The following is a 21,309-nucleotide window of genomic DNA, read 5'->3' as shown; positions in this document are numbered from 1 at the left end:
AACTTATTACATGGGGATACAGGTCGGAGATTGGTAGAATCAGAGAAAAAAACATTGAAATGTACACTACAGTGGGGAAAGTACAAGAGGAAAAAAAGAGACCCCTACTCATGCTGTGCTTCCATGGTAGGTCAGCATGACAACAGGAAACAAAAAAAACTCCTCTGCACAAAGAGCACATAAATGTCCACAGCACAACATTATGAAGACATGACAAGCTACAGGGGTGGGTGGGGGGTGAGGAGTAATCCGAAGCGAACACAGCAGCCGCCCTGCACAGCGCTACCATTCCAGCGCGGCACACAGACCCGCCGTGTTCCCTCGCAGGAAACAAGCATCGAAGGCGTTGGAAAGGGAGGGGGGATGAGTGAGTGCCTATCAGTGTAAGTGTATGTGTGTGCGTGTCCATAGTTCAGCTGAGACAGTGTCCTTCGGCCTATCAGGCTAAGTAAACAGTCCTCCAGCCAATCCAGGTGTCCTTGCATGTGATGGGAAGAATAGTCAGAATGTGCCAGCTTCAGTGCATAAAGAGGGAAACACATCATCATGTAGCAATTTCAAATATCCAGTGGCCTTGAGGTTTCCATTGATGAAGAATGGACCCGCTATCGTTGTACCCCATATACCACACCAAACCATCACTTTTGTTGTTCCAACAGTCTTGGAGGGATCCATCCAATGTGGGTAAGTGTCAGACCAATAGCGGTTGTAGCGGCGGCACTCCGTCCCTATTTCACTCTTCTGTACCGCCGTTAGGAGTCAGTCCGGCAACATGCATTGAAACGCGAGCAAGTCCAAGTATCCTTCTTGCAAACAATATGTTTATTGACACTTTTAGTTTACATGGCAAGACTCGGTCAAAAAACTGTGTCGCTTCCAGCTTATCCAACTCCTCAACTACGTAACTACAGTGCGCCGGAAGCTCAAAATACTAAAAAGCGCTTTAGAATGTTGCACTTCTCTATTCTATACATTTAACAAACAGTATTTTAAAATCAACTAGAATTATATTCTTAACATCAAACATATATATTTCTCCTCTAATCATTTTACCAGTACCAATAAAATTAACCTTTAATTGGCTCTTACATCATCCGGCCCCTAATTGGTTAGGCGAGAGAACTAAACAATTACTAACTTACACATTAATCATTAAGAGCCAACCTAATTGTAATGTCCATGAACAAACATTCTTTCTCTTCATCGCTCAGATGAAGCCTCCTCCAGAAGACACAACTTGTTAACAGGTCTTTCCAGGATGTTGATTTTAGTTTTTACTTTCAATCTTCGGACTGTTCCACTTGAGTCTGGCAACGTCTCAACCACTCTCCCCATGAGCCAGGAGTTGCGTGGAGAAGAACTGTCCACCAGCAGCACAAGATCTCCGACCACGAAGTTTCTTCTTAGTTTCAGCCACTTCTGGCGCTCTTGCAGAAGTGGAAGATATTCACGAGTCCATCTGGTCCAAAACAAATCTGCTAGATATTGAACCTGTCTCCATCTTTTTCTGGTGTATGCATCATTTTTGTTGAAGACACCTGGAGGCATGAGGGGCTGTGACTTAAGCAGCAACAGATGGCTCGGCGTTAAAGCTTCAACGTCATTTATGTCTTCTGAGACGCTTGTGAGAGGTCTGCCATTAATGATGCTTTCAATCTCACACATTATTGTATGAAGACAATCTTCATTTGGCACTTGTTCCTTCAAGAGAGCGCTGAGAATTCGACGCACTGTTCGAATTTGTCTCTCCCAAACTCCACCTTGATGTGAAGCAGCCGGGCTGTTAAAAATCCACTTTATACCTTTTGGTTGTAGGACTCTTTCTATTTTGTCATTATCCAGTCTTTGAATGGCTTCCCTCAACTCCCTTTCCGCTGCCACAAAGTTTGTGCCGTTATCTGACCTCATGATGGTAACTTGACCTCTTCTGCAGATGAAACGTCGAATCGCGTTGATACAGGAGTCTGTGTCAAGACTGTCTGCAACTTCAATATGCACAGCTCTGAGAGTGAGGCAGGTAAACATGACACCATATCTTTTGACAGTACCCCGGCCCCGCTTGACATCAAATGGGCCAAAGTAGTCGACACCAGTGTTTGTAAACGGAGGTTTGTCTGGTAGAAGACGGTCTTCAGGTAAGTCTGCCATCTTCTGCTCACCAACCCTTCCAGAAATCCTACGGCAAGTTTGACATTTGTTGATTATCTTTCTAATTGCCGAATTGGCTTGAGGAATCCAATATCTGCATCGCAATTGCGCCAGCACATAATTGCGACCACAGTGACCAGTTCGTTGATGGATGTCTCTCAAAATGATTTCAGAGATTTTGCTGTGTTTAGAAAGAATTGCTGGTTGCTTAGCATTTTCTGGCAAGCCTGATTTATGGAGTCTGCCGCCAACTCTCAGCATCCCATCTCGAAGAACTGGGTCTAATTTGAACAGCTGGCTGCTACAACTGAGCTGTCCTCCCTCCTGTAGGATTTTGATCTCCTCTCCATGATGTTGTTTCTGGCTGAAACGAACAATTACTGATTCGGCAGCCTCAAGATCCTCCAAAGCAAGCGCTTTCTTTCCCATTGCAGATTTAAATGTCCTCATGTGCCCTTGCAACTTTAACTTTTGCTTTTCAGGATCATTTTCGTTTTTCTGGACTATTTTTGAGTACTGTTTTCTTTCTTCTTTTAACATCCACAGCACCTTCCTTAGCTTCACTATCCAGGCTACTGCTCTTTTCAGTTTATTCCAGTCCGAATAGTAGTCTATCACACGTTTCATTGGTTCCATGCCTTCCTCAACTGTCAGTATATTAACCGTTGCTGAAGTCTTGACTTCTGGATCATTTTGAAGGTTTTCCTTCTTTCTCACTGGCTGTTCTGGCCATTCGTTTTCATCTAGAAGATAGTTCGGCCCGTGAATCCATGAACCTCCTTCCAACAGATCTTTTGCCTTTAAGCCTCTGCTTGCTTGATCTGCAGGATTTTCTGCCGATGTCACATACTTCCATTGCGATGGCTTGGTTGCTTCTCGAATCAGTGAAACTCTATTTGCAACAAATGTTTTGAAGCGAGATGTTTCGCTATCAATGTATCTAAGCACAGTTGTGCTGTCCGTCCAAAAGACTGATTGTTGCAGAGGAACTTGAAGTTCTTGTCGCAGTAATCTGTCCATCCTCACTGAAATCACTGCTGCAGTCAGCTCAAGCCTAGGAATTGTGACTTGCTTGAGCGGAGAAACTCTGGATTTCCCAATGAGAAAGGCACAATGTCTCTTGCCTTGTCTATTTTCCATCAACAGGTAAGAGACAGTTCCATATGCGTAATCTGAAGCATCGGAAAAATGGTGCAACTGCGCAACAACAGTGCATCCGAAACCTGTAGGCTTTAGGCATCTACTCACATGGAAGTTGGAGAGGAGTACAATGTCTTCTTTCCATTTTTTCCAAATTTTTGCATGCTTTTCATTGATCTCTTTGTCCCAACCATGCTGCTCTTTACAGAGATCTTTCAACAAAAGCTTTGCAGGCAAGATGACTGGTGCTAGAAAGCCAAGAGGGTCATAAATTGAATTAATGACTGACAAAATGCCTCTTCGTGTCATTGGCTTGTCTTGCAACCTTATAGTGTAAGTGAAGTTATCTGTTTCTGTGTTCCACTGTACCCGTAGAGTTCTCTCAACTGGCAAAGTGTCATGCCTAAGATCCAGATCTTTCACCTCGTTGGCTCTGTGTTCTTCAGGAATTGACATCAACACTTTCCTACTGTTACTTGTCCATTTTGTTAATGTAAACCCTCCACAGAGCACAAAGATCACTGACTAATTTCACTGCAGCCTCTTCTGTAGCTACACTTTTAAGACAGTCATCTACGTAGAAGTTGCACAGGACTGCCTGAACAGCTTCTGGAGATGCTTCTTCCTTGTGATCTTCTGCCGTTCTTCTTAGCGCATATAAGGCGACACTTGGTGAGGAAGTAGCTCCAAAGAGGTGCACCATCATCCTATATTCCTTCATGGGCTCATCCAGCTTGCCATCTGGCCACCAGAGAAAACGAAGAAGATCAGCATCTCTTTCTGGTACGTTGACTTGGTAAAACATTGATTCAATGTCTGCCATCAGCGCTACTGGCTCTTCACGGAATCTTAAAAGAACACCCACCAGTGTGTTAGTCAGATCCGGTCCCTGCAGTAACTCCTTGTTTAACTTGACCTCTTCTGCAGATGAAACGTCGAATCGCGTTGATACAGGAGTCTGTGTCAAGACTGTCTGCAACTTCAATATGCACAGCTCTGAGAGTGAGGCAGGTAAACATGACACCATATCTTTTGACAGTACCCCGGCCATTTAATGCCTTTGCATCGTCATTTTTCACTTGCGGCCATTTGAGTGCTTTCTCAATGAATGCGCTTGCGATCCTTAGCTCATCTCCATAGTGCTTATGTAGCAACCGTCTGGCCTCACGGTAACCTTTGCTAGGAGTCATGTGTACACAACTGCGAATTAGCTCCTGTGATTCGCCAGCAGTGAACTGTTCCAAAAAATACAGCTTATCTTGATCGTTATCAGTCTTTTGCTCTATTGCATGTTCGAAGGCTCTTATGAAGGCCTTATACTGTAGTGCATCACCTTTAAAAACAGGAATGTCCTTTGATGGCAACTGAGCCAACTGCTGCTGTTTCACAAGTAACTCAGTGATTACATTCTGTTTCTGCATGACTGACAATAGATCATCACTTCTGTCAACGTGAGCATTAAGCCCATGAGTGGAGACTGAATGAGACAGTAGTGGTACCTGTGAGTTTTGCACTTGTGAATTAGTGTGACTACTCACATCAGCTTGTTGTGGGAGCATTATGCCAACTCTTTCCTTTTTAACTCCTCGACCTTGCGATCTTTGTATTGACACATAACTGCTCAGACCATCTTCAGATCTTTCATATTCTTTGAGCACCTTTAATTTTGCTTGACTTTCCGCCAATGCAGTCTCCAACTCTAACTCTTCCTTTTCCGCTTTGACTCTTGCTGTTTCCAGCTCAAGATGTTGCCTAATCCTGGCCAACTCCAACTCAAGTTCTTGCCTTTTCTTCAATGCTGCGGCTCGTTCCAGCAAGGCTGCGTGTTCTGCCTCCTGTTTAGCACGAGTGGAGGAAACTCTAGATGTTGTAGATGCTCGGCTGACTTGAGACCCACGCGAGCTGTGAAGTGCATCCTTTCTAGCTCCAACCTGTGATGCGCTGTCATCTGGGTTAACAGCTTCTTCCAAGTCATCTGTAATGTGCTCCTGCTGATCAGCTTCATTTGGAATCATATGCTTATGATCCTCTGCGATCCACTTCTTTGTTGTTTGCATAAACTCTCTTATGGATGTCATTTTGGGCTCAAACCAATTGTCCTGGTCAAATATTTTTTCTTCTTCAGACAAAAGGCTCTTAACCTGGTTATTGTGACCGTGAAACTCATTCAGAGCCAATGCAAAGTCACTTTCCATTACTTCATTCACATTTTGAAGGTTCTGAGCATCACTCATCATTATCTTTATCTCCTTTATTTTGCCTGTGATTGTTCCTAATGTTCGTCTTCTTAAGGCAATCCATCTGTGTAATTTTTCTTCCAAAGCTTTCTCTGTTAACTTGCATGTTCTTCCCACCTCTCTTTCCTCCGCCATCTTATAAGTTGCAGGGGTTTATTGGCTCAAGTTGCATGCACTATTTGTCTTCTACTTAGAATCTTTAGTAGACATAGTGTAAACCATCTTCATAACATGCCAAAAACTCCGCATAGACCGCATCAAATCTTGTTTTACAACATGCAGTCCCACAGACAAAGAAAGAAAAAAGAGATCGGGTTTGACGATAGCACGCAGTTAAGTTTCACTTTCGTTTTCCACCAGACTTAACAAGCCTCCGAAAAACGTCTTTTTCTTCTTACTGCACGAAGTAATAAGAGAGTTTGTTACCTTCTTCTACAGAATAATCCAAAGAATTATCCGGTTTGGTGCCAGCATCCTTAAGCAGTGCCTCTTACTTTCCGTTAGGCTGCTCCCTTCCGTCCGAGCGCCGTGCAGCCGATCCTCCACATGTCGGTGAAGCTAGTTTTTTGACTTATGTAGCGGCGGCACTCCGTCCCTATTTCACTCTTCTGTACCGCCGTTAGGAGTCAGTCCGGCAACATGCATTGAAACGCGAGCAAGTCCAAGTATCCTTCTTGCAAACAATATGTTTATTGACACTTTTAGTTTACATGGCAAGACTCGGTCAAAAAACTGTGTCGCTTCCAGCTTATCCAACTCCTCAACTACGTAACTACAGTGCGCCGGAAGCTCAAAATACTAAAAAGCGCTTTAGAATGTTGCACTTCTCTATTCTATACATTTAACAAACAGTATTTTAAAATCAACTAGAATTATATTCTTAACATCAAACATATATATTTCTCCTCTAATCATTTTACCAGTACCAATAAAATTAACCTTTAATTGGCTCTTACAGCGGTGGTTTTGTTTGTTAACTTCACCATTCACATAAAAGTTTGCCTCATCACTGAACTAAATCTTCTGCGTGAACTGAGGGTCCTGTTCCAATTTTTGTTTTGTCCATTCTGCAAATTCTGTGCGCTGATCTGGGTCATCCTCGTTGAGATGCTGCAGTAGCTGGAGTTTGTAAGGGAGCCATTTGTGAGTAGCAAATATCCACCGAAGGGATGTTCGATTAATGCCACTCTCCAGCGAGTGCTACGCTGTGGGCTCTTGCTGAATGAAGCTAGGACAGCCACTGATGTTTCTTCATTAGTGACAGTTTTCTTGCATCCACATTTTGGCAAATCCAACACTGAACCAGTTTCACGAAATGTAGCAAGCAGTTTGCTAACTGTAGCATGGGAGATGGGTGGTCTCGTAGGGTGTCTTGCATTGAAATCTGCAATGACCCGGTTACTGCGTTCCCCAGATATCAACACAATTTCAATCCGCTGTGAACAAAGAGAAACTTGTAACTAACTCATGAAAGAATAAAGTTACGTTGAAACCTATTGAAAGAACAAAAGTTGTATCCAAGATGGCTGACTTCTAAATGGTGATAACAAACAGGACTTTGATATCACCAACCATTCCCATTATTATTATGTTGTATCCATATAAATGGCCCACCCTGTAGAATACAAGAAATGAACTGTTAGCTTGTTGCTGTTTTTGAGTGATCATCTCTTTAAGTAAAAATCCTTCTTCAATAACCTTTATATTAATACTGACTAAACCAAAGTAATCTTATAAAAACACACATTCCTAAGAGGTATTTTTATTAGCTACACCTTTCTAGTAACATGTTGGACCTCGTTTTCTTGATGGCATAAATTTATAAGCTGCTGAAAACATTAATCAAAGACCTTGGTCCATGTTGACATGATAGCATCAATGCACATCCGTGATGTCAATCTCATGTTCCAGCACATCCCAAAGGCACTTTATTGGATTGAGATCTGGTGACTGTGGAAGCCATCTGAGTATAGAGGACTCACTGTCATGCTTGAGTCTGAGTGACGTGAAACCAACTTGAGATTATTGAACTTTGTGACATATGTATTATCCTCCCAGAAGAAACCATCAGAACATAGGTACACTGTGGTCATGAAGAGCCGGCGTAACAATGCTCAGGTAGGCTGTGGTGGTGTTTTTCAATTGGTACTAATGTGTACCAAAAAAAATATATCCCACCATCCTCCAAAGCAAGGCAGGATGGATCCATGCTTTATACCAGTCAAATGGCACAGCAGAAACTGAGACTGACAATATATTTCCAATCTTCTATTTTCCAGTTTTAGTGAGCCAGTGTGAATTTTAAGCAGCAGAGCTGGTGTGCTTTTCTGCAGCTCTGCAGTCCATCAGCTTTAAGGTTTAATGTGTTGTGTGTTCAGAGAAGCTCTTCTGGATACTTTGATTTTAAAGAGCGGTTATTTGAGTTACGTTCCTCTCAGCTCAAAGCAGCCTGGCCATTCTCCTCTGATCTCTGGCATCAACAAATCATTTTTACTCAGAGAACTACCACTCACTCAAAAGATCCCTATGAGAGAAAGACCTAGACAAACTGTTCACCCTGCCTGGGATAGGGTTAATGGAGCCCCGCACTGGTGCCAGGCCTGGGGAGGATGCCCAAGGGCATAGTCCGTGGGGCCTATGGGGCCTGGCTTGGCACTAGCCAAAAAAAGAACATGAGCCCACCCTCCCCTCCTGTAAGCCCACCAACCACAGGAGGCACTGTAGGGGTTGGGTTCAATATGTGCCAGGTGGGAGCCAAGGGCGGAGAACTTTGCGGACCTATTCCCGGACATGGAATATCACCTCTCTGGTGGGGAAGGAGCCTGAGTCTCAGTCTATAATTGCTCATGGTGAGAGGTGGCGGGCTGAGGTTTGTATCTTAGTATATTCTCGGCTTGCTGACATTGGAATTTTCTTCAAATTCACTTCACTCACCCTTCATCCCAGCCCACCTTCTTTGCTTAATATTCAGCAGGTTGTCTTCATAATGATGCCCAAATACACAGATCCATACTCTAGACTGCCTGACCAGAAGGTTGCATTAACTAGTACCTAACAAAGTGGCTGGTGATGTTGAGTGTACAACTAAATTTTGAGGAATTTTCTTCCGCAGAATTATAAGACCTAGCTCGGCTCCTTTGTGAATCTGCCTGCTGATGGCAAGCAATAATTATTAACACACACACACACACACACACACACACACACACACACACACACACACACACACACACACACACACACACACACACACACACACACAGACAAAAAAAACCCAAAACTGTCATCAAGCAACAAAGCAACAATGCATACAAATTATTCATCACCTGGCATGAGTTCAAGCCATCATTTTGTCTGCTTCTTTTGCTCACTGCTGTTCATGTTGTTTCACCCTGCTCTTTTTGTGTTTTTATTTTGTGCTTTATTCCTGCAACCTAATTTAATGTCCACTCCTGAAAGCGTCCCAACATTGCCATCATTTTTGCTTGTAAGCAGTGGTGGCAGTGGCGCTGCTGATTTCCCCCTCCTCTGCCCCCCCTGTGGAGGATTATAAACCTTATGTCTCGTGTCCTAGTATCAACTACGCTGAAATACACACATATGGAGGCAAACACGCAGTTACACGTTCATACACACTTCCCAATAGCCTGAGGGCAGCCTGGAGCAACTCCAATTAACAGCAGTGCTCACTAAACAAAAATCGCAAACTCCTCTGTTCTGTAAATTTTGAGGGACCTTAAAACGAGGCCGCTCTAAAACGTGTCCTTTCGGGGGGGGGATATGCGGCCTTAAGCAACATGGCACAGAGGACACACACACGCATAGTGTATATAAGCACATATTCGTACCGCACATGCATGCACACACGCTGCCTCTGAGAGATGTTTGATCAGTATCTTTCTGACGACTTTTTATCTTTATTACCACCGTCATCATTCTAACCTCCGCACCGTAATGAACATCTTGCCCTGGAGAGAAAGCACACACACACAGACACACAAATTTGCACATGTGAAAACAAAGAGAAACACACACACACACAGTTTCTAATGGATGGTTGAGTGTGGGAGGATGAGAAGAAGAATGCTGGTAGGGAAGAGATAGAGGGTCGGATGTGGAGACAGGGGAAAGGCTGAGTGAAGATTAAGTATGAGACGGAAATAAGGGGGCGGAAAACAGAAGGCAGAACGGCTGAAGGGCGGAGGCAGGTGCATGGTGTGTTGAGAAAAAGATGAAAGGGGGATTAAAGGAGGGAAAAAAAGTTAAAGTGGGAGGGCAGGTAAACAACGCGATGGAGGGAAGGTGCGGCGAATACGGGACGAGAGCTGCGGTTATTTCTTCTGAATCGAGAAAGGTAACAAGCGAAGGAGGGACGAGGAAATGAGAAAGGCAGGAGGCAGAGCTTGAGTGGGACCGGTGATATGCGCGATGAATAATGGAAGGACAGAAGGTGCATATTAAGATGCTAAGAAATGGGGTGACAGCAGGGAGGAGAAAAGACGAGTTGAATCAGAATGAATGAAACCGAGCGAGGGCATCTGCCGTCCCGCTTGTTCCTTAAAAGTGCAGACAGAACGATGTAAAATTAAAAGAATACAAAGGGACTGTTAACACAAAGGGAATTGTTAGAAAAGATTCAAAATTTGATTCACTAAAGAAAACCAGGGCGTGCTTCACATGACTGAGAAACTTAATTAGGGAAAGACTATTATCAAATGGCGTCTCTGCTTTTTGTTTTTTACTCCCATGGCCACATCATTACTTCAGGCACATGAAACTGAATCGCTGGGATTGATGTGATGTTTTTCTGGGAAATTTACTAAGAGATGAAAACCCTGTGCACAGCAGTAACAGCGCACACATGGATGTCTAGATTGTCTTCGTGTTGCACTGCACCTTGCTCTGGCTCGCTCATTCCAAGATCTGCAATCTGGCACTCTGAGTGATTCTCGCAGCTCTTGCAGTCCAAAAGTATTCACTTACACATCCAAATCACCGAATTCAGGTGTTCCAATAACTTCCATGACCAGAGGTGTATAAAATCAAGTACCTAGGCATGCAGACTGCTTCTATAAAAATGTGTGAACCAATGGCTCGCTCTCAGGAGCTCAGTAAATTCCAGCAGGGTGTGATAGGATGCCACCTGTACAAGTTCAGTCATGAAATTTTCTCGCTCCTAAATATTCCACAGTCATCTGTAAGCGGTATTATAACAAAGTGGAAGTGATTGGGAATGACAGCACCGTACAACAAAGTGGTAGGCCACGTAAAATCACAAAGCGAGATCAGCGAATGCTGAGCTGTATAATGCGCAGAGGACACCAACTTTCTACAGACTTCATTGCTACAGACCTCCAAACTTCACATGGCCTTCAGATTAACCCAAGAACAGTGTGTAGAGAGCTTCATGGAATGAGTTTCCATGGCTGAGTAGCTGCATCCAAACCTCACATCACCAAGTCCAAAGCAAAGTGCCTGATGCAGTGGTGTAAAGCAGCGGTCCCCAACCTTTTTTGCACCACGGACCAGTTTATGTCCGACAATATTTTCACGGACTGGCCTTTAAGGTCTCGTGGATAAATACAACAAAATAAAACCAGTACCGATACCAAAAGAAAGAAGATTTATTCGTAACACACAGGAAAAGACCCAGTGAAACCGAGTTAACGATGAAAACAATAAAAAACAAACAAACATAAAAACCATAAATTTCACACCCGAGCCTTAACTCTCGAGGCCCGGTACCAAACTGGACACTAGAGCATTGGAGCCGTGTTCTCTGGATTGACAAATCACCCTTCTCTGTCTGGCAATCCGATGAACAAGTCTGGGTTCGGCAGTACTTGTCTGACTGCATTATCCCAACTATAAAGTTGGGAACTAAAGGATCTCTTAATGCTTCAGTGTACCAAGACATTTTGGACAATTACATGGCCCTTGTAGCAATTTACAAGTAACAGGAGCTGTTTAAGAAACATTTTAAATCCATGATGTGTTTAGCAATAGTTTCCCAGTTTGTATGAAGGTCCTTTATTCCTTTATCCCTTAGTTTGAGATAGCATGTTTTTGACCTTCATGTGAACAGTCAATTGACTAGTTAGGTAAGCAGTGGTTTGTTTGTTTTTTATTATCTTGTCTGCATTAGTATAATACTCGAGGACATAATAAAAACACTTTGCGAAACACCCAGACTAACTCATTATGGACTTTTTGATTGCTTCTGTGAAGAGACAAAATGACATTTTCACTTCTTTTTATAGTAAACATGAGGAGCCGCTACAAACTGGATTTTTCTTTTTGTTCCATTTCTCTCCGATGTTGTTATTGCTTTTTTCACAATTTTTGTTTTCTGAAAATAGCTTCATAACTTTATGTACCTTTTTCATCAAGTGTTTTGTTAGCATAGTCTCGTGCTTTTTCCACTTTTGCATGTCCTTGGCCTCGACTCACATGTTGATTCTTTTCATTTTGTTTCATTCTGACTAACGGCCTCTTTTAGCCGGTAAGCGTGTAAGATGTTATTCGTTCAGTTTATTCTAACAGTTGCTGAAGCAGTTTTGAAAGATGACCGCTTATTTATTTATTTTCTGATAGTGAAATGAAAAGATAAAATAATTAATCTCACTGCGGGCAGTTAGCTTAATTTAACTTGGTAACAGAGACGAAGAGCTAGGCTGGCTTCATCTATCACTAAGTCCATTGCTTCCTTTGGAGGAAACAGGTGTGTCCAGCCTGGATTTGAGGCTCATGTTTAACTGAACTAAGCTTTGACCCTGAATTACAATGAAAACCACAATGCCTGTTGAATTCTTGCATTGATTTGTGGTGGACGTTTGGAAGGTGACAGGGTAAGACAAATGAAAGAAACGTTCGTCATGTGCATGTCTAACTTTCCGAGGTTATATCCCTGCTCTCTAATCCTACAGGACTGAAAACACTTTCTCAACATCACAGAGGACAAGAAACTACCCTGGAAATTTAATATTGTCTTTACATTCTAATGTAGGAGTCTAGTTATGACTTTATTTATTAAGGAAATCTCACTGAGATCAAAAAATCTTTTTAAGGTGGAGCTCACAAAGGAATTACTGAAAACACATACATGCACATGAATGTGTATAAATGAGTTATCGTATTGTCTTCCTATCAGGTTGAAGCAATCTAGCCACTCTACTCCAACTTGTGGCATCAACAAGACATATTTATGGCCACTTGCTGGATACGTTCTCTATTTTGTGATCTTTCTAGAGACGGCTGTGTTAAAAAAAATCCTTGCAGATCAGCAGTTTCTGAAATATTTTGACCAGCCAGCCTGGCACTAAAAACTTTGCCACATTCAGATTCCTTCAAATCACATTTCTTCCCCATTCTAATGCAAACGTTTAACTTCAGCAGGCCATCTTGACCACGTTTATATGATTAAATGCACTGGGCTACTGCCCTGTGATTGGCTGAGTAGATATTCGCATTAATGAGCAGGTGACCCATGTATCTAATCAGCTTGCTGGTCAGTGTATGAATCGATGGCGTCTGGAGAATAAATCCAGCTGGTGTGGATTTAAAATACTGAGTTTTTCACTCAGCCAGATTCTCGCAGCAGTCATAGTGGAAGCAATGTTAAAGCTCCACTCATGTTTTCTTGTACCTGTTGTGATTCCTCTTGCTCTTTTGGTTCTCTTGTGTACGCTACCTGCCAACTCTTCGGATCCGCATCAGTCAACAACTTACCTGGCTCCTCGCTCTCCACTGGCCTCTGTCTAATCAGTCTCAGCTTCCTTTGCCTTCAGAGAAACATGTTTTCACATTTTTTATGCTTTTTTTTATACACATAAAAATCCCTTGAAGTCTGCCTCACTGTCTTGTATTCTGCATTTTTAAGTCTGCCAGCTCTGGTGGTTAAATCACAACACTTTGATCTGTAGTAAGACTGAGCCAAGTTGCTTTCTGTTTATTAAAGTTGAAATGGAACAAAATCACCAACTGTGACCTTGCAGTCTTTAATGTTTGAAGGAAGAAATTGAGCCTTGTTACGGTGGTAAAATTTAATAAGCGGGTTAACAAACAACAATCAAAATCATTTTACTCGTGCTGAAATCACAAGTAAACAAGGAACTACAATAGTGCAAACCTTTTAGTAGAAGCAAACCAATGTGGGCTGAAATGCTCTTAAACTGAGGACTACCACAGTCACTGCAGGGAAGCTGACTGCGCTTCTTGCCTGATCCCTCGGGTGATCAGTACTGAGTTATGCAACATTAATGCAGCTTAAGCTACTGTATGTCAAACCTGGCAGCTCAAATCACATTTCAGTGTCCACAGATCTGATAAAAGTAAGAAACAAATCCTCATAGAAGATAGAATCTGTCTTTTTTCCTCAAAAAAATCAGATTTCCTGTATTAACTTAAGGTACTTTTTTGCAATTCCCCCGCTGACTCCACTTAAGCGCCGAATGCCATTTCCACATACTCTTTGCTCCCGCTCTATTCCACACGACAGGGAGAAGTATTCAGTGAACAAGCTGAACTCTAAACTTGTGAAACTGTGAAACTGACCCAATGTGACAATAGAGATGATTGAATACGTCTGTATAATCGAGCCTTTTCGGCACTCCCATCAGCAGCGAGAGGGTTCCTGTGTGAGAGGTGATGGAGCAGACGCACTTAAGTTAATTAAGCAGCCTTATCTATGGTCCCTGCGCTCAGTGAAATAAGAGACGTTTGAATTGACGATAGCTATGTAATTACCCTTTATCTCTGCGCGAGGAGGTTAGAAGTTCTTTAATGAACGGCCGTGTTGTTTAAGAGAGAAGTGGAATATAAATGGTGGGTGCTGGCATGTGTTGTGTATGTGCGGCCGTGTGTAATGGGTATGTGTGTTTCGTGTGCGTGATGAAATTTTAAACTATATTTATTACTCTGTGGTGTGATTATTGTCCCTCAGCTATGGAATTACATACATCCTCTAAAACATCAATTCAGAGGTCTTATTCAACACTGTATATGCCTCGTGTGTTTTTGGGGACCGATTTGAACTATTCAACCAACACTTCTTTTTGTAACGCAGTCTTTGAATTGAAGTTTATAAACTCAAAGCTATAATTTTTTAAATCTCTGCTTCTTTTAATAAAAAAAAGATTAAATAGCGATGAAAGTAACACAGCAGCAATTATGAAAGATATAGCTCCGAGCTATTGTCAGAGTCACAGTCATTATCGGTGCACTGTTTACCAAAATAAGCATGTGAATTGTCCTGTTGCCATTGTTGAGTGAACCTTTGAAAAGTGTGAGTGAATATGCAAAGTTTAGTGTGAGTTATTTTCAGGCCAAAGCACTACCTTTGAGTAACTGCTCTTGTCTTTCTCTCCTCAGCACAAAGTTGTTTACTTAGCAGTGCCCTGCTGTAAATTTCTCTCTTCTTTTTTTTAACATTGAATTATAACTTGTGGAAATAATGAACAGGCAACAGTGGAGCGACTGAAATATCCTGTTTGGAAACATTCCTTCTGGATTACGTCATTAATTTGCTGCTAATGCAACCGCAGTGTAGCACTGTCGTGAGATAAAACTAGTCCTTAATGGGGTACTCTAAAAGCAGAACTTTGCAAACTAGCAATTATTTCACACTTAAAGTGGGTGAAATACAGAAAAACTACATTGGGAAAAATATAGTTTGGTGAAATAAAGGTATTTATAGAAAGAAAAAGATAAAGACAAGGCAAGGAAAAAAAAGAGTACTTTTATTGCCCAAGTTGTTGGCAGTTTCAGTAGTTAAATACGAAAACAAGTGGCAGTAGCTGATTGTCCCCTGCACAGACTAAAAGCAAAAAGGCCTAAGGTCTACGACCCCCTGGAGACCCACATTTTCCAGTGCTGGAAATATTACTAAAAAAATGTGTTACACATTACTCATTAATTTTCTTAAAAGTAATGACTTAATTACCAGAGAAATGGCCAGCAACGCATTTCCTATAATTACCAGTTAACAATAAAAACACAAGGCTACAGTCCCAAACCCACAAACACAACACGAATCCCTGTCCTAATGTGGACACACAAACTTTCTTCTAGTGTTTACACAAAGCCAACAACACAAAATGAAGAAGAAAACCAGTCTAAAGAGACTTCAAAGTGATCACAACAGTGATTCTACTTTAAAAACCTGAACAGGTAGAAATGGAGGCTACAAGCCTCACTACTTATCCCTGCCTTTGTTACATGTTGAAGTCCAGGGCTGTGGTTTTTAGTTAGCTTTGTGTTAGCATGCTAGATGCTAGCAAAGAGCTAAAGTTATGTTAGCAGGATAATGAGATTGTTTCTGTGTGTACTGAATGCATTTACTACTTTAACATCACACTCTTGTCCTTTTGTGCAGTAAAAATAAAAGTAATGTTCATACTTGGAATCTTCACCTTCCAAGTAAAAGCCACAAGGACACTAGTAAGTTGCAACCCCCCTCTGCTAGCAAACCACTAGCAACCAAAGCAACTAGGTCACTGTATACGTGTTTGTGACCACGTTCACCTCACGACTGCTATCAACCTCCAACAACCAACCAGGGAATGCACGTTTTTTTTACCATAGGCTGCAATGGTTGCAAGTGAATAAGCCCTAAAACACCTATCAGATAGAATGAGAAGGAAGTGTCTTGTGGACTGACTATGGATGTGAGAGCATAAAAAAAACAGCAGAAACTGTTTCAATTGAGGCTTTAGAAAGAAGTTTCCCTTTTATCTTTTTTAATGGAACAAATTGCCCGAGATTACAAATCACGAAAATGTACGATTAGCAACGAGCTACAGTGAAAAGGGAAGTTTGCTGATAAAAGCACAGCCTGAGGGTTTTGTTTGTTGCATCATTCTTTATGGCTGAGAGAAACAATAAAATTACTCCAATAGGAAATAAACAGCAGCAATTACCAAGTCCATTTAGTGCCTAAACCAAACAATAGGAAAGATATATTTGCAGCAGTGAGGGTTTTTGAGATGCTCTGAGAAATCATGTCTGGAATCTGATTAATAAAATAAAACATTTTTTCGGGTTACAGCAGAGGTTCTCACTTTTTTTTCCAGCAATAAGCTGTGTTAGAAAAGATAATTCTTTTCAAAAAGCCCTCTCCAACGTCCCCATCTATTTCCCTAACTGTCTATTTAACTGTCATGGGGGTGGTGGTGTTGCTAGTAGCGCTTGTACCATTCATTCCCACGTCCTAACCTATTAATTTTAACATGCAGTCACTTTGGCCTGGCTCTAGTTCAGGAGGTAGAGCACGTCATCTGCTAATCGGAAGGTTGATTGTTTGATCCCTGGTTACTCCAGTCTGCATGCCAAATATCCCAAGTAGCTCTCTGATGCATCCATCGCTGTGTGAATGCGTGGAAATGATATTTAGAAAGCATTTGCATAGAAAAAGTGGTTGTAAGGCAAGTTGTATAAATAACTTTGAGTGTTCAGATAGCTTACAGCAGCACTACAATACCTAACCATGAAACCAAAACAATCCTTTGGTTTCATTTTGAACTTCAGCTCTTTCCTTGCACTTACAGATTTGTGTTTGCCCACAAAATTGTGTCTTACAGCAGCTGTTGACAGGCAGACTTCAATGTCATTTTCTCTGTATTTAGTCTTCACTGCAGTCGCTGTGGAGATCTATGACGCAGGGAACATTTTGACTGCTCTGGAAGGATACTTTAATAAAAAGGAGGGAGGGGACTCTGTGTGAACTTCATCTGGTCACCGGAGAACTCGAGAAGCTGCTCTGCTGCCTTGAAGCTGAAGGCAAAATGATAAGAGAGCCAGACCCAAACACGTTTGAATAAGAGAAAATGTTTGAGATCAGAGGAGCATGAGCTGAAGTGAAAAAAAATGTGTGAGATGGTGGGAAGAAATCACACTGCACTGATGTGTGTGGGGCTTTCTTTAAAATGATTTCTATGACCTTTTTCTTTTAAACTTTATTGCACAGCCACTTTGAGGAGGATTGTAATGAAGGTCGTCTTTAGTACTCACAGGAAAAAACAGATTTGCGCCCTGATTATTTGTCGACAATGTAATGGTGAGAGAATAATAGTACACACAGAGACTGGCAGTATTTTATTGATTGGTCAGTATGATTCTGGTGGTGTGCTTTCTTGTTGGCAGCCTCCCAGCTGGAACTGGGGAAGGCCTGTGCTGGGAAAGAATATATAGATTACTTTGGCAAATTTGGTTATGCCAGTAAAAATAATCACTGTTACTGTTAAGTCTCTTAAGTGCTATACAGAAAGATCTGAGATCAGATATTAGATGTTATAGATGAGTCACGTGTTTACAAAAGACCTAGGACTTTTGGAGGAAGAAGAAGGCGGCGTTTTAACCACGTTCAAAGTGTGATTTTAGTAACAAAGTCACTTAAATCACCTCTCTTCCCTATTCTGATGCAACGCGTTCTCACTTCCAAAGCGTAACATTTTACGCTAGGTGACAGATCGTCAGTATATTACACTTCCGGGCACCCAACACGTCCCTATATCACGAGATTTGAAAAATGAGGAAATATGAGAACCGTTTGGAATGAATCTACACGTGTACGTTTATTTTACTTAAATGCTTTGGAAAACACTATTTAACGTCATTAAATAGGTGGTTAGGGTTAGGGATAAGATTAGGGTTGGGGCTAGAATACGTCTATTACAACAGGACCGTCGTTCTACTGGATTTCATCTACAACTCGGTGTGTAGCACAGGAATGTGGAATAGTGATGTGCGGATCGATCCTGAAATATTGATTCCTCCGATACCAATCATTTATGTTCTAGAATCGATTCTCACATTAAAATATCGATATTTTAGTAATTTAGGGTAAATTTGTAGTTTACCATTAACAGGAACACAGTGGAAAGAAACTATATCATTCGGATTGTCTACAATTGGAAGGAACTACTTCCTCTTCCACCTTTCATAGTCATGTGCGAAATATGGCTGTATAAATGTGGCAGCCCCTTGGCATGCGCACTCACAACAATGGCTGAGCGTAATTGGAGTCATGTGCGGACGTATTTTACATCCACAAACAGCCGAGACGTGGTTTGCGATACATGTGGCAAGAAAGTGAGGTGTTGTGGCAACACCACAAATTTGTCAAACACCTCAGAGTAAATCATATCTCAGAATATGATGAGCGTATGTTAAGGCGAACTGAAGAGGAGGAGAGGGACAGGGACAGGTGCTGCTAGGGCGAGACAGACATCTCTCACGGAGTCCTTTAGTGCTGCAGGCAGGCAAGGTGTTCAAATAGCTCACAACTTCAGGTTCTTTATTTCTATATGATGAATTCTGCATTATTAAGTGATAAGAACAAGTAATGTGATGTCCTGTAATCATTATGAAACTATAATTTGAGGTACATTAAATAAAATACATTTTTGCACAAAGTATCGGTATCGGATCAGTATCGTCGATACCACCCTGAATATTATTTGGTATCGGATCGGAAAGGAAATCAGTGGTATCGCACATCACTAATGTGGAAGGTCAGGACGTGACAAATCGTTGGTATATTACGGCTTGGGAGTGTGAACGGTCTGTTTGAAGCTGACTATTGGTGGTTCATTTTAAGCATGTCTACATAACTAAATGCTCTGAGTTTGCATCAAGGAGCAGTTGAAATGATCCACATGGTCAGAAAGTTTGAGTAACAGAAATTCAGATTGTCCTGTCCTTTTAATATTTGATTACTCCTTTTCATTATTTGCTTGTTTTGAGGATGTGAGACTAATTAGCGTGACACAGTGCTCTAACGATCCTTTTTGGGCTTTGCGTGCTACGTACTCTAAAAAGTATTTTTCCTAGTTCTTAACACAGAACACGGGCGCTACAGTAATGTTTAATATTCTGGATTGTGCGATGAGGCCACACGAGTAAGAAAGACACCTCGTTTGACTTTTGATTCAAGTTCTAATTATCGTTAAATGCCACTCTATTATGTCTCTGGAAACAGAGATATTAAATATGTATACAACCGCTCCAGGTCTAAGAGAAGGAATGGTGATTAGAGAAGGGATAAAGAGAAAGGACTGAAAACAGACTTGCGGGAAGAGTAGGACTGGGGATTTAAACGAGGAAGAGGGGAGAAAGAGGCTTTGATCAGCCGGAGAAGGTGGAATAAAGTCACCTCTGTTCCATTACCACTCTTTTGCTGTGAAAGTGCACGAGCGGTGTACATATCCACAGGGCTTTTGTCACAACCTGAAAGGCCTGAGTGGCACACACACACACGCGCTAAATCTGCTTTTGTTAAAAGACACGTTCATACAGGCTACTTTATGACGAGCCTGGGCTCTTTGGACACATTTGGGATAATCAGCTGCGTGCCTGTGTGCGTGTCGGGAGTGGACTGCGCTCTGCGATTGATCATCTCCTCTCTCAGATCATTAAAGAGTTTTTTTAAACTAATTTCAATCATTATATAATTTAACTGTCTTTTGGCTGAAGTGTTTTATCCCGCTCTATCTCACAAACATTTGTGACCGCGTTTCAGGCTGAAGTTTAAAATTAAAAGAGCTGTATGCCTCTCAACAGAGATCAATAATCCCCACCCACAGTCCATATCCTCAGGTTGTCTATAATTTGCTTTCTTTTCTCCCCTGCTATCTTTGTGAAACAGCCTTTTTCCCCAGCCTCTGAAATTATCAGCTGCTCGGCTGCTATATTTGCTTTTAACACGTCACCTTAACGACAGCTACATCATTTAATGTGTTGGCCTTTCACACTTTGAATCCACACGACAACTTCGAAATCTGACAGAAGCCACGTTTATAGGAGCGCAAGACCTCTTAGTGTGGTGCAAAACATTTCAGCAGCACAATACAAAATGGGCATAAACCTGAAACAACTCCACCAAAAACACCAAAAAGGGTTGGATAGTAAGTACCAAAGATGGAAGTTAATTAGTTGTATATTTGCCAAACTAAATCCTTTGTTGTAATCCCCCATCAGGTCTTCTCTCATGAAACTAGAGAAAGAAAAGTCTGCATAAAGCAGTTTAAAGACTTCTGCTGTGCACCTTATTTGTGTCTGTGCTACCACGCAATTATACTACATGGGCATTGGAAGGAGTGATATTGGCTGTTTCTGAATGTCTCCGGTTCTGGTGAAGTTTAGTAAGCGTGAAATCACTGCTAACCTTTTTTTTATTTTATTTTAGGTAAGTCACAAAGACATGAAAAAAGGTTTCATGATTTTGATTTCTCTCCCTTTCTGTATTATTTTGACTTCTGAGACCAAATGTGGAACTTACGTTTTGCAGGGCACATCCATAAAGTGTAGGCAACGAGGCGAATCTTTGCAAAAAAAACCTCACAAGCTTGGATGCTTCAAAAGCCTGTGGATTCTCTGGAAGCCACCAAACCAAAACAGAGGTTACTGATGGCACCTGGAAATGTATGATTAAGCTTGGAAAAAAAGGGGGGTGCTTGGAGAAAAGAGAGAGATATTGTATGCCTTAATGATAAGTTGTGAAAATGAGTTTATGTAAGTTGAGTTATCAGCCGTACTCCTGTTGCTGTTCCTGCTGGCTGCTAGAAGAGAGTATTTGTGGGTTTTTAGCGCGGGTATTCACACGATTAGCACAAGGTGAAACTTCACTTTGCATTTAGTGTGAATCATTACACTTGAGTACTTGAGTTAGTTGGACTTCCAGCCTCTGTTCTATTTCCTGGCTTTTTATTACCACACTTGTGTTCAATTAGGTAATCATTCTGCTATATATGGCTCCTGCTTTGCACTCCCCAACTGCCAGATTGTCTTT

Source organism: Rhamphochromis longiceps, linkage group LG6 (assembly GCF_057381845.1).
Source record: "Rhamphochromis longiceps isolate RC_006_pf linkage group LG6, R_longiceps_female_GT1.1, whole genome shotgun sequence".
In the NCBI taxonomy this organism is placed as follows: domain Eukaryota; kingdom Metazoa; phylum Chordata; class Actinopteri; order Cichliformes; family Cichlidae; genus Rhamphochromis; species Rhamphochromis longiceps.
This window is presented reverse-complemented; position numbering follows the sequence as displayed.